The 13,092-nt window shown below is 32.9% G+C and overlaps 1 protein-coding gene across 1 annotated transcript in view; it reads right to left on the reverse strand.

The window, feature by feature from the left end:
- The window catches only part of LOC129003288 (uncharacterized), a 144,275-nt gene extending 140,583 nt beyond the window's left edge, over positions 1–3,692 (reverse strand). Inside the window, exon 1 of the mRNA XM_054431578.1 lies at positions 3,641–3,692. The gene's annotated coding sequence lies outside the window, so the exon portion shown is untranslated. The remainder of the gene's footprint in view (positions 1–3,640) is intronic.
- Between the last annotated feature and the right edge of the window lie 9,400 nt (positions 3,693–13,092).

Raw genomic sequence — 13,092 nt, forward strand, 5'->3', positions numbered from 1 at the left:
TGTAGAAGCAACTTCAGTTACATCTCACACGTCCGATGCCTCGTTTGCTACCTTTTCACGCGTCTCACGCACCGCTGTCGTGAAATCCACTTCTACAGACCAACATTAGTCCTACAAGTTATAGTTACTACTGTAGAAGCAACTTTAGTTACATCTCACACGTCCAATGCCTCGTTTGCTATCTTTTCACGCGTCTCACGCACCGCTGTCGTTAAATCCACTTCAACAGCAGAGCAGCATTAGTCTTCTTGTGATTGTAGTCCTTTCTGATTGTAGCTTGTTCAAGAATTTGTTGATATTATCTAAACGGGGTTTACATTTTACGCTATATGTTTGATAATAAAAAGAGTTTACCCATTATATCCTGCCATGCAATATAAAAAAGTTTATGGTATAACGAAGCTAGATAAAAAACATACATTTTACAACGACCCGAGACCTCATTATTTACTATTGATTGAGAGTGCTCATGGAATCCAATTATGATGTATTGCAAATCTTCAATTAAAATGTTGTAAATTTTTTCCACCTATTCCTACTTATCATTATGAAACCCTACAACATTATTCACCGAATACATTATCGGATAAATGCTTTTCGTCATGTTAAAATGTAACGTTTACCCATCACCAAAGTGGGTGATAAATTTAGTTAATTATTTCTGGCAATAATGCACAAAGAAAATATTTAGATTTAGCAAAATAGAAAACCAATGCCACATTTGCTACCTTTTCACGCGTCTCACACACCGCTGTCGTGAAATCCACTTCAACAGACCAACATTAGTCCTACAAGTTATAGTTACTACTGTAGAAGCAACTTCAGTTACATCTCACACGTCCGATGCCTCGTTTGCTACCTTTTCACGCGTCTCACGCACCGCTGTCGTGAAATCCACTTCTACAGACCAACATTAGTCCTACAAGTTATAGTTACTACTGTAGAAGCAACTTTAGTTACATCTCACACGTCCAATGCCTCGTTTGCTATCTTTTCACGCGTCTCACGCACCGCTGTCGTTAAATCCACTTCAACAGCAGAGCAGCATTAGTCTTCTTGTGATTGTAGTCCTTTCTGATTGTAGCTTGTTCAAGAATTTGTTGATATTATCTAAACGGGGTTTACATTTTACGCTATATGTTTGATAATAAAAAGAGTTTACCCATTATATCCTGCCATGCAATATAAAAAAGTTTATGGTATAACGAAGCTAGATAAAAAACATACATTTTACAACGACCCGAGACCTCATTATTTACTATTGATTGAGAGTGCTCATGGAATCCAATTATGATGTATTGCAAATCTTCAATTAAAATGTTGTAAATTTTTTCCACCTATTCCTACTTATCATTATGAAACCCTACAACATTATTCACCGAATACATTATCGGATAAATGCTTTTCGTCATGTTAAAATGTAACGTTTACCCATCACCAAAGTGGGTGATAAATTTAGTTAATTATTTCTGGCAATAATGCACAAAGAAAATATTTAGATTTAGCAAAATAGAAGTAATTCGTATACCTTCATGGTTAAGCACAGTACTGTAAATATACGAAGATAATACAAATTAACATTGGTACTCACTTATTGATACTTATTGTGTTTGTTTGGTTAATCTGTTTTTATTGAATTGATAATCATTTTGGAATACAAAAAACATAAGTATCTATCATGGACATACATTCGTCAGATTTATATATAAGGAGCAAATATAACGATTAAACTACTAGTTCATACAGCTAAACACGTAATTAAAACGAATAATATTAAAACAATGTTCACTGCACTTTGTTTAGAACTCTAGCAATGCCGTAATTAATTAAAGTTCACTAGTTAGTTTATAAATTAAACTCTCCCACTGATTCGAGACAGCCGAAGTTTTAACTAAGCGACGGCCTCAAAAGAAAGTTCACCAGTATGATTGTAAAGAGGATTCTTTTTGTTTTATAATCTGAGAACCAGAGTTTCTCATGTAATTAATCATTACAGCGATTCAGCTCGAGCCAAAGTTTTGTAAAGAACGATTAAAATGCCATCTTAATTAACGGGACGCGCTTGCAGTTTTAATGTAATCTTCGTTATCAATCAAAATATCATGTGACGTTTTATAAAAGGAGCAAGTGCATTTTCACTAAGATTAAAACCGAGTGTCAAGTTTTATTCCCATTTTACCGTAAACAAAATTTTCTAAAAAAAAATACCCAGTTAGAGTGATATTTCTTTATTTTCTAGGTTGTTATCCACCAATAAATATGAGTTTAAATTTATGATTACCAAATATAGTGAAGCTTACATTTACCAATTTCCACAATAATACCTCAAAGAGCTTCAAATCACATTCACCAGCAATGGACTTTCAACTTAAAACCTAAACGGAATTTAGAGTTAATTCCTTCGGGAGGTAGAACACTATAAAGTGATATAGTGAGATAGAATTGTTTATAATTGAAATATACACTCTATTTCTTATTACCCTTGCATTTAGTTACTCTATGTATTATTGAGATAAGTCTAACCCATTCAAAGAGCTATTTACTATCCAACAGCATGGGCTTACTACCGTATACTTTACTAGCTATCGACGATACGTCAAAAATGTATTAAACACATTAGTGTGCTTTTTATAGCGATTTTGGAACTAAGAAAACTTTAGCAGACTTGAAGGTAAACTAATAGGAATATTTTTTTTTTTAATTTTACTACTATTTACTTAAACAGGTTAAAATAATATTCAGTAAACTAATTGTATATTGACATAAGTAATACTGTATGTCGATATATTGTAGTAGTGTGAAATTTGTCGCGTCTCTACACCTTGGCGTAAAAAAGTGGCAAACGTAACAGAAAAACTAGGTCATCTCGCAAAAGGGTGGAAACATCAAAATTATATTATCAACATGTATAGTTACATCATCTATTGGTGGTTTATATTCACACTATGTTTTGAAAATACATTAAATATGTAATAAATCCGAAATTCGAAGATTTTTTACATTGGCTTGCAAAAAGAAAGACAAATGTAAAACCAGGATTTTCATCCAACAGTTTGTCTACAGGTTGTCTAAAATTTCTACAAACATATTATGTTTGGAAATTGTATTAATGTACATTATAAAATAGTGTTATCGTAATTTGCATGCTTTGACCGCACGAAATTTTACACCTGAACATAGAAAGAGGGGTGAACGTAAAATAGTCAATCAGGTCATTTTGCAAACAGTTAGTTACTTAGAATTGAAATTATCAACAAGAGATAGTTAGTACAGCTATTGGTGGTTTACACACACAAATATTTTCTTAAAAATTCATTATATGCATATGCAAAATATGAAGAGATATTCGACAAGACTTTTGACACCTTGGCATCCAAAAAGAGCGGCAAACGTAAACTTAACCAACGTACAAATTGAAGCGATCAAGATACAGTTAGCACAACAATAGGTGGTTTATATGCACAAAAGAGTGGCAATATATAAACCATCAGGTCAACTCACAAACAGGTAGTTACCCCTGAATGAAATTATCAAAAGGGTACATTTAGTACATCTATATTGGTATTGGACTATGTGTAGCTTTGTACCACATGTTTTGTATGTCGGGTATATTTGTGGGAGGGTTGTGTAGCTATGTAACCTGTGTGGGGTGGTAATATCCAGAATAAACCCAAGACCGGCACTTGACCCGCACCAACCCGCACACTCAGAGACTAGCCGGGGACTGAACAGTGAGGAGAAAATACAGTCTCACGCCCGCTATTGATCCCACACCCAGGGCTGCCAACCCTGTACACGACCGTTAAATTTACCCTCAGTTTCCCTTTCAATACGTATACTTTCTATTGAGGAAAATGTATACGAGCTCGGAAAACCGGGGGGTGGGAACCAGGCGTGCCGTTGAACCAGCGACCACAGAGTACAAACTAAAAAACAAAAATTAAAACAAAATTTGTACTATGTGGTCGCTGTGTTGAACACGGGACCCACATGCGGAATCAGTTTTAAGGGTTTATATCATAGATAAAACATACTCCTCAAGTTTATGCTTACGAATAGATTGGATAACTTTCTCTCTGCCGAATAAGTTTAATTTGTGAATATGAACACGAATGGTTATGAATTTAAATCAAAGTTTACGGTTGTTTAAGCTAAAGGAGGTTAAAAATTAAGTGAAGTGGCGAAATTTGTAATGACAAATAATGAAATAATGCAAAGTCTATTCAATGTTTGGTATCTCCCTAAATAAAATTGTTGAGTATTTATATTTAAAGCAACTGAAATTTATTAAAAGTAATTTTATATTTAGAATAAACCTAATTTTTATTTTAGGATAAAAAGTGCAGGAAATAATAGAAACCAAATATAAACATTTTTTGAGAGTCTGTTAATAGTGTATAAACAATATTAGGTAGTGAAAGTAAACTACAACTGAACATGTATAATAAATAATTACGCTAATTGATAAATTTGATACAATAACTAACGTAAATCCTCTGACGGTAGAATACAACGAACAGATCCTCAATCAGGTCAAATCATTGAAATAGCACATTTCAAATTACACCCTGTGAGGATGTGTAGGCCTATAATGATCTAATGAATTATTTTCTAATATTTTGCTGTACGAATATACAAAAATTATAAGAACTAACACGAGGCTGAAAGTTCCTTACTTTCAGCACATAATCGGGTACAATTCCCACTTTGCCCGTCAACAAATTTGGCAGAGCCGGGCATCCAACAGTTGTGAATTCCACCCGCCCCCACACCCACCAATCGAAACATGCCCGTCTTATCTCGCATCACAGAGTATTAATTTCATTTCACGATACTGTGGCCACGTTATAATCTGTCGGTTATATTGGCCTATTCGGATACAATTTGGCACGGGGATGTGGTGCTGACGGCTTGGTTATGGCTCAATATCACGGTTTGCGACTAGTCTTACAAGGGCTGTTTAATACTGCTAATTTAATACTGCTGGCTAATTTAATACTGGTGAATAATTTTAAGATCGTTAGCCTTCCCCTACGAAGAGGATACCACTGTTGAATTACTGAAGTAAAGCGGGGGAATGAAATGTGAACAATCAGGCCTAAACTATGCTCTAAAACATATGAAAATATAGTCTAAGAGTTTAGGGTTAAACCACTTTTAGGGGAGGGATTAAATAAACGTTTACTTATTTTATAATTTGATAAAAAGATTACTGGTGCCAAGCTCTATTAGAATACACCTAGCGTGTAATCTGTATATAAAATAATTTATAATATACCAATAACAATATGGGGACAATTTGTTCATAAATAGTGTGCATGGGGTTTTAACTTATAATATTCTTGATAAAAAATAAGAAGCTATAATTTGCATACTTGAAAAAATTCGATATTAGAAAAAGAATATTATTACAATATCAAGGAAACATAAATGTATCTAACCTCTAAAACGAAATGTGAATCCTAATACTTTTATAGGGCTCCTCAGTTTGACTTTAATGTTCAACAATAAATTCTACTAATTTCATTCGATAGGATTCCACACAAAAACCTTTCTTAAGAAGGTTGAATAAAAATTATTTCGATTTACAGTCTATAAGGAACCATCTATTGATTATCGTTGTAAGTCTCTTTCTGTGATGTATTAGTTATCATTTGAATTTGTATCGACTAGTACCTTGTCCCTTGTTACTGTGTTAAAATGTGTAGAAAATAAATAAATGTGGCACTCTGTACGCTAACAATCCTTTCCAATCTAACCTCAAAAGTTTGTGTTTGGACAATGACGGGAAAATAAACAAGGCAGTAATGAACCGCGGGAAAACTAGAGAGATTGCGTTAGACAAAAGCCACGTGATCTACACCAGTTCACCTCCATGGTTGCACTCATTAATTTTGTTTTATCTCTATTGGCCACCTTACTTTTATTGGAACTAACGTGGCTAACAGCCTAATTATTATGACAAGCAATTTGGAAAGTAAAATAAGTAAATAAGATGAGAATCATTATTCTTTGTTGAAAAACGGCAAACTGACAGTTATACTCAAGGTTTCACAATTGTAGCTTTGGGTTCAAAATAATTAAAAGATTTGTAGTTGTTATGCTAGCTAACGACACATAAACAATGGACAACTAGTTAATTTGTATTTGAATATTACATATAGTGCACAAAACGTTGTTTTATAATACTGTTTGCTGTGAAAAATAATTTTTAAGTGAACGAAATAAACTTAGCCTATTTATCATATCCCTACATTTATATAAGAAAATGTAATTTAAAAGTTAAGTTATACGTGCACTATAACACCCAAGTCCCCCAATATTTACCTGAACTCATCTTACGCACTGAGATGGATAAATTTAAATTTCGGAAATTAAAACTTGACAAAACAGAAAATCCGTTATGTTGCTGTGGCGCAATACTACAATTTCGATAACCAATAAGTAATATTAGTAAGTAAAGTAACTCTAGTAACAATAAAGTAAGTATTAATAACTCTACCTAGTCGGCGTTATCATAGTACTGTATAAGCGAAGCTATTTTTCACATAAATGGCTTAGCACCTTGGATATAACTTTGTAAAGACAAAATCTTTTTATAGTTGTATCTGAGACGTCATAATAACACAAAAGGTCAAACCATGGATTTTTGCTACTAAAGTAAACATAAAATCTAAATGAACCAGTTGAAGTCAAGTTTTCAACCCAAAGTAAACAAAGTTGAATGACTATCCTAGTGAGTTGAATGATTCTATCCTATTGTGTGCAATCCTCAAAATTCTTTTCCTCCCTTGGTTCATAATATTATAAGGTAAACGCACCAGTAGCTGACAGTATAAGAAACTATACGCACTTAATAATCCGTGGTTTTGAATAAATAGGAACTAAAGAGATATTGCGGATTTTATGTGATTCTAAATTTAGTGTAGTTTTCAAATTTGTCATACAAAAAGGGTTTTTTAAATATATTTTATAACATTTTTAAACTTAATTCAACCTTTGTACGTGTTCCAGTGGCTGACAGTGAAAAAAGTGCTTGTACCAGTAGCTGACAGTCAGTTGTCCCAGTAGCTGACACTGGAACTATACATGTACTAGCTGCTAAACCTAAGGGTTTTATAATTTATAAGACGAATAAAATCTAACTTAATAATTAAATTATAAAATCATGTAAAACGTTGTTAAGAAAATTTATTTTACATATTTTAAAATAAAAAATGTTTACATAAAAAAAAAATTTATTTTTTATTTATATTAAAAACATATATACATTTTTTTAGATAATTTGGCTTATTAATTAAAAAATTAAAATCATTTTATAAAATTGTGAGATCACATAAATTATAAATAGCATGCAAATTTCGATGGGTAAAACCAATTTAATATATTGTGCAAGTAGCAAATATCCCCTGTCAGCTATTGGAACTTGTATGGCTTTTGTGTACCAAAGCCTGACATTGATATAATTTTAAATCCAAAACCCCTAACGCCCCAATTTTTTCATGAAATTGTCAACAAAGGTATAATTGATCAAAATAATGAGCCTAATCATTAATACTATTTAAGAAATTTAGCGAAATGACAAAAAACCAAACTAACTTTCTTAACAATTTCATTAAGGGAATCGACTAAATGTGATGTGTACGGACAGGGTCGCTTTCAAACCACCACCATTCCGCAAGTATGGGCTAAATTTAACTGATTTTTTTGTAAACAAATCAAGAATAAACATATGTTCTTCTAACAATGCAATCATGTGTAAATATTTTTAAGAGACCACATTATAATGTAAAGAAACTCAAACTGTCAGCTACTGGAGCACTGTCAGCCACTGGTGCATTTACCTTAATACTTTATATGACTACAGATATTGTATGGTCTACATTGAGTTGACTTCCCTTATTTTTATCCTTAAATTATACAATTTGAACGTAGGATCCTAGTTATTTACTTCGTCAAAGATGATACTGAAGGAGGTTTTTCATAACTTAAATTATCTCTGGTGTCTAGCTGGCTAAAGAATCCATGCGATATTTTTGCGTAGTACCATTCTCATTTCTCATCCCTATGGAACAGCTGAAGCCAATTTTATTCTTAGTTCTGTCCGGTGCACTTTAGAGGTCGTGTTTTGTTTACAACTTGTTTCTTGTTATTTCAGTAATTTAAAACCTCTTTACCAAATAAAATGATATTATCATAAACAATAACTCGTCTATTAGTTATACAACCAAACAGTTAAGTACCAACCATGAAATTTACCCTAAAATGATACAAACACAATTTTGTCGATACTAGCGATCAGTGTCGCCGGACATGAACTAGACACGAAAAAACGAGGTTCAACGTTCACAATGGGATGAGAAATATACTTGTGTTGATTAGTCTATAGTAATGCCTAAGAGTGTCTTTCGTCACGAATGTGATCAAACTGAAAGCGGGATTGAAGAGATGAAGTTTTTATTTTCGCCGAGTTGTGCGTTTGACAACTCGCCAGTTGAAGTGTTAAGCCTTTGGCGAGTGTTCACAAAACAACGATCAGCTGTCAAGTGATCCCTTCATCTACCTCAGGTTGAAGACTGATTACCTAACTGTGGTTGGCTAACTTGATATCAGCTCAATGATAATAGATCATCAGTGATACAGTGAAGATTGTGGTCTTTAGTGGGTTAAAACTCGTGCTAGTCCACGTAGGTAAATATATTAAAACTAGAGAACCCGTGCGGCTCAATGAGCCGCATAGTATGAAACATAACACCGAGGAGAGCGTTATGCTTAAATTCAAGTATTGCGTCGTCAATGTTCACCTACATTATTTCTGCTCTGAGTTTTAACTGATAACTTTTAATGTAAGCTAAACGTTCTGCTTCAATTCGAGTTAACATGTTGCAACAAAGTTTTTCCAGCATTAAGAACTGAAGAAAACTGTTGCCTTACTGATAACCTGTGTCAAGTAATTTAGTTGGGGTTTTTTAGTTTGTTAATTTTATTTATTTTATTTGAAACATCCTCCTAAACCAACGGTTTTTTTTTCATATAGAATCCCGAAAAGTCTCCGGATTACCAACTGGAAAGCCATAACCTGCTTTGAAAGTAGCAACACCATTGAATGTTGGTTAACTTAACGTGTCTCTCAGTCTCAGTATATGCCTCGCATCAGAACGTACTTACGTGGTTCTTTGGAGTTTCTGGGGTTCTCTTAATACCTGTCCCAAAGTTTTGAAAGTATGGATTCGTTTGTCGAAATAGGTTAGTTAACTATTGTAGCTATAACATTGGGATAGCAATTGCAGCTTTCTCTTTTTGAACAGCGTATATTATTTGCCTTAGAATCATAAAAATAAATTTGATTGTCCCTACTCGATCGTTGAATACATAAACACTAATTCCTTCACTTATGTTTGGTCTAACATTGCCACTAAAGCTTTCAATAGCAACTTCTTATTTTTGACTTGAAATGTCTGGATTGTGTTGGTGTATTTTCTACCTCTCTTTTTCTACTCCCCTCATACGCATAAGATATCTTATTATTAATTGTCTCATCCTCCCGTTTTCAATATTTCTTATTTGAACTTGAGGCATTTTCTGTTCTTCCAACAAAACTGATTAACTGTTTAACTTGTATTGCAAACATTAATACTTACTCCCAAAAAGCTAATGAGTTTCTTTTTATAAACAGCTGTTTTTGTTTTTAAATTTGTTCTATGTATTTCTTATGGGGAAAACCCGACATTTGAGAGGGTCTCACGCCCTTAAGAGTTGGCATTTAAAAATTCTAAAACCTTATTGCAAAACTACATATTGAGACGAATTTTTTGACACCTTAACGTTGAAATTGGTCCGCAAATAAGGGAGAAGTTGCGTTAACAAAAAACGGCTTCACGTATTATATATATAGATGTACAAACAAATCAGTTGAGATAGGCTTTACATCAAAAATGTTGTAAAAGATAAATTTCTAGACTAGGATATTTCAAAATAAGAGTTAAATAATAAAGGATCAAGATATCGTGATAGAAAGATGTTTGAGTCTCAATGATAAGCCTAAAATACTGACAAAAAAAAGTTATGCATGAAAAAAGGTTCCATTCGCAAGTTAAAGTTGTAGGCTACTAAACAATAAATAAAAAGTAGTAAATACTAACCTAGTTTTCTGCTGTAAAATACCATTTCCCCCTAATAAACTAACCTTCTCACCATTCTTAAACCAAAGAGTAACTTAACAATGCAGTAAATTATATCACTCCTCTCCAATGTAATACTATAGTATGAAAAACTAAAAGAGTAACATCAATAGTAACACACTGTAAAAGAGCTCATTCAACTAAGTTCTCTTGGAATTGAAAACTAATTACAGTTATAAATTCGTATGGCTGAAATTTCTTCTTTAGTGTCTAAAGTAGTTGTATTCACATGTTTTTACAATATCAACTAGTAATGCAAAACCATTAAGAAATTCGTAGCGTTCTACTATAACAGTATTTTACCGGTAAAATATTCATAGTCTGTTTAGCAGGCTGGAAACAAACAAATAACTTATTGTATGTATGTAGGATTCATTAAATTACGGCTTATGTTGTTTGGTTACATATACGAATGCAAAATACCGCAGAAAAAATCAGTTTCAAGCTTACCTGAGTACTGGAAGCTGCAATGGTTCTTCCGTTGTTTCATTGTAGAACCTACAAGTCGCGAACAGACAACTAGGGCCAACTAAATTTAGAATTCACTGTATCATTAGATTGTTTTATAGCTTTAAATGAATGATAAGTTTACTTACGTGTCGTCGACCAGCTCACGTCCACTGGATCATCATGCTGTAGTACTTACCTGCAACAGAACAGTAATATTACTTGATTGTTTGCGAACTAGGGAAGTAATAATATGTTTTATTACCTAAGATTTTCACGCAACAATCGATTTCAAAGGCAATAGAACATGTGTTTTAATGGAAAATGGTTGTAAAACATGATTAGAACAAATATGATCAAGGATTTAAAACCGCTAAGAATGTAGATTTAAATAACGAAAATTTAGTTTATCTCACGAAATACTTTGTCGTCGTTTATCCACTGTATATCAGAGAGAAATGGTTTCAGAGATCCATTGTTACATTTACAATTGAATTGTCGTAACTGTACAAACTAAATATAATGCAATCCTTGCTTGTAATTTAAAATAACTACAAATTCCAAAGTATATTGAAGAATAGATTGAAATAGATATAAAATCAAGAATTTAAGTTCTGAAACTAGTAATCCGTAATAAATCGCGAATCTTCGATAGCAAGGTACAGTGCATCTCAAATCGCGGAGTATAAAACGAATATCTTGCCATATATCGTATATCGGAGACAGAGCTCTAATTAAACACCAGTAAATAGCTGAACTCTGTCTGACAACACAAAAGTCATTGAAATTGATTTCAAAAATGGTCAGTTCCAGTCTTATTGTTTTAAATAGCAAATGGTCATGTGATTTGCAACGGGTTATTATCACCCTACAGTGTTAATGTATTTTAAATGTGTACAGTATTCAGTTAATCATGCTTGTAGTCATACACAATTTTTATAATCAATAAATCGTTGTAACACCTAATTTCATGAAATTTTTCATAGTAAGTCAGATTCGTTTCAGTGTAAACATCGTTTTGAAATAAACGAGGGCAAATTTAAATAATGTACTTTTTAATTTTATGTACGCGAACCAATCGACGAAATAAGTATCATAAGATGAAAATGGAAACTTTGAGGTCAGATAAAAGGGGTTTTAGGTTGGAAAGGGGGAAAAATACGTGAGACTTCTAAAGTTTAGTGGGGCAATTCCCAAAGTTTCACGGCAATTTGATGGTCGATTTGGACATTGATTCTGAATAGTGCAATTGGAGATGTAATCTTATTGTAAAACTGATGCTTAATTTTCTGTGTGCTTTTTGCTGGTGACGTTTTACGTGATTGGTTTATGTGATTTAAACTATTTAAAAGTTGCTTAAACAACAACGAATACGAGCTGATATAACGGCCTCTATAAGAACCTGATGGGACCTACTATGAAGGGATAATGAATCTATATGGAATATATTTTATCTACAGTTAGGTGTAGAATAAAATACCTAGGGACGGAAAACATATTATGTACTAAATACAATATTTATATGTATATAAATTCAAAGTTTTAATGTTATGGTGACGATAGTCACATTTGCAGTATTCATTGCAGCCAATTGGCTGATCAAACAGCTGTTCGTACAGACCACGGCTCTATTACATGGTGTTATTACAAGCTGTCATCTGCAGAGACGCTCCTGATAATCACTTGTGCACTTAGGTAGTTACAAGCTAAAGTATTATATGATTCTTATTATGTATGATCCGAAGAATATTGAGAAATGTTTATTTTTGTAAAAACCCATGGTTTAAATAATTAAATAGAAAGACCTATAGACTTTATACTTTTAAGCCAACAAGCGATAGTTCAGTTTTAACAAAAGGGACATTTCGTAAAATATATGGAAGGAGCCACATGATTAAGGACACGTGAAGGTCTTGTATTTTTTCTGGTGGTTGTATATCGATGGATTGGAATTCTATCCTCAGTATAACGTAAACAACGTTTTAATAGTCAAACAGTCTTTGCAATTTAATTCTAAATTAATCACTATTATTTAAAGTGAAAACATTAAATTGATGACCTGAAAAGAATTGCTCAAATTATACATTTACTGCTTGTACCCGTGCTTCGCAATGGAGACTAATCCATATTTACTTTTGAAAACCTCACCTCAAAACTTTGGACAACCACGGGGCGAAGCCCGAGGGGAAATCAGGGAAGTGAATATGCTTATAGGATATTCCTCGATATATGGACTATATTTGTGCTTAATTTTGGCTAAATCTGTTTGGTATTTTAATCATAGCAGCCACACAGGCAAACAGACAAAACCTCCATTTTATAATAGTATTACAGTAGAACCTCAGTTACTCGAACCTCAATATCTCGAATTCCTCAATATAAGTATAGATAGATAAAACTAACGGTTGACAAAGATTTTTTTTTCAGTTGCATATTTTTTATTTCATTAAACGATGTTGACACA

Source organism: Macrosteles quadrilineatus, unplaced genomic scaffold (genome assembly GCF_028750875.1).
Source record: "Macrosteles quadrilineatus isolate MER2022 unplaced genomic scaffold, UCM_ALF_1.0 Scaffold_9__3_contigs__length_116548681, whole genome shotgun sequence".
Classification (NCBI taxonomy): Eukaryota; Metazoa; Arthropoda; class Insecta; order Hemiptera; family Cicadellidae; genus Macrosteles; species Macrosteles quadrilineatus.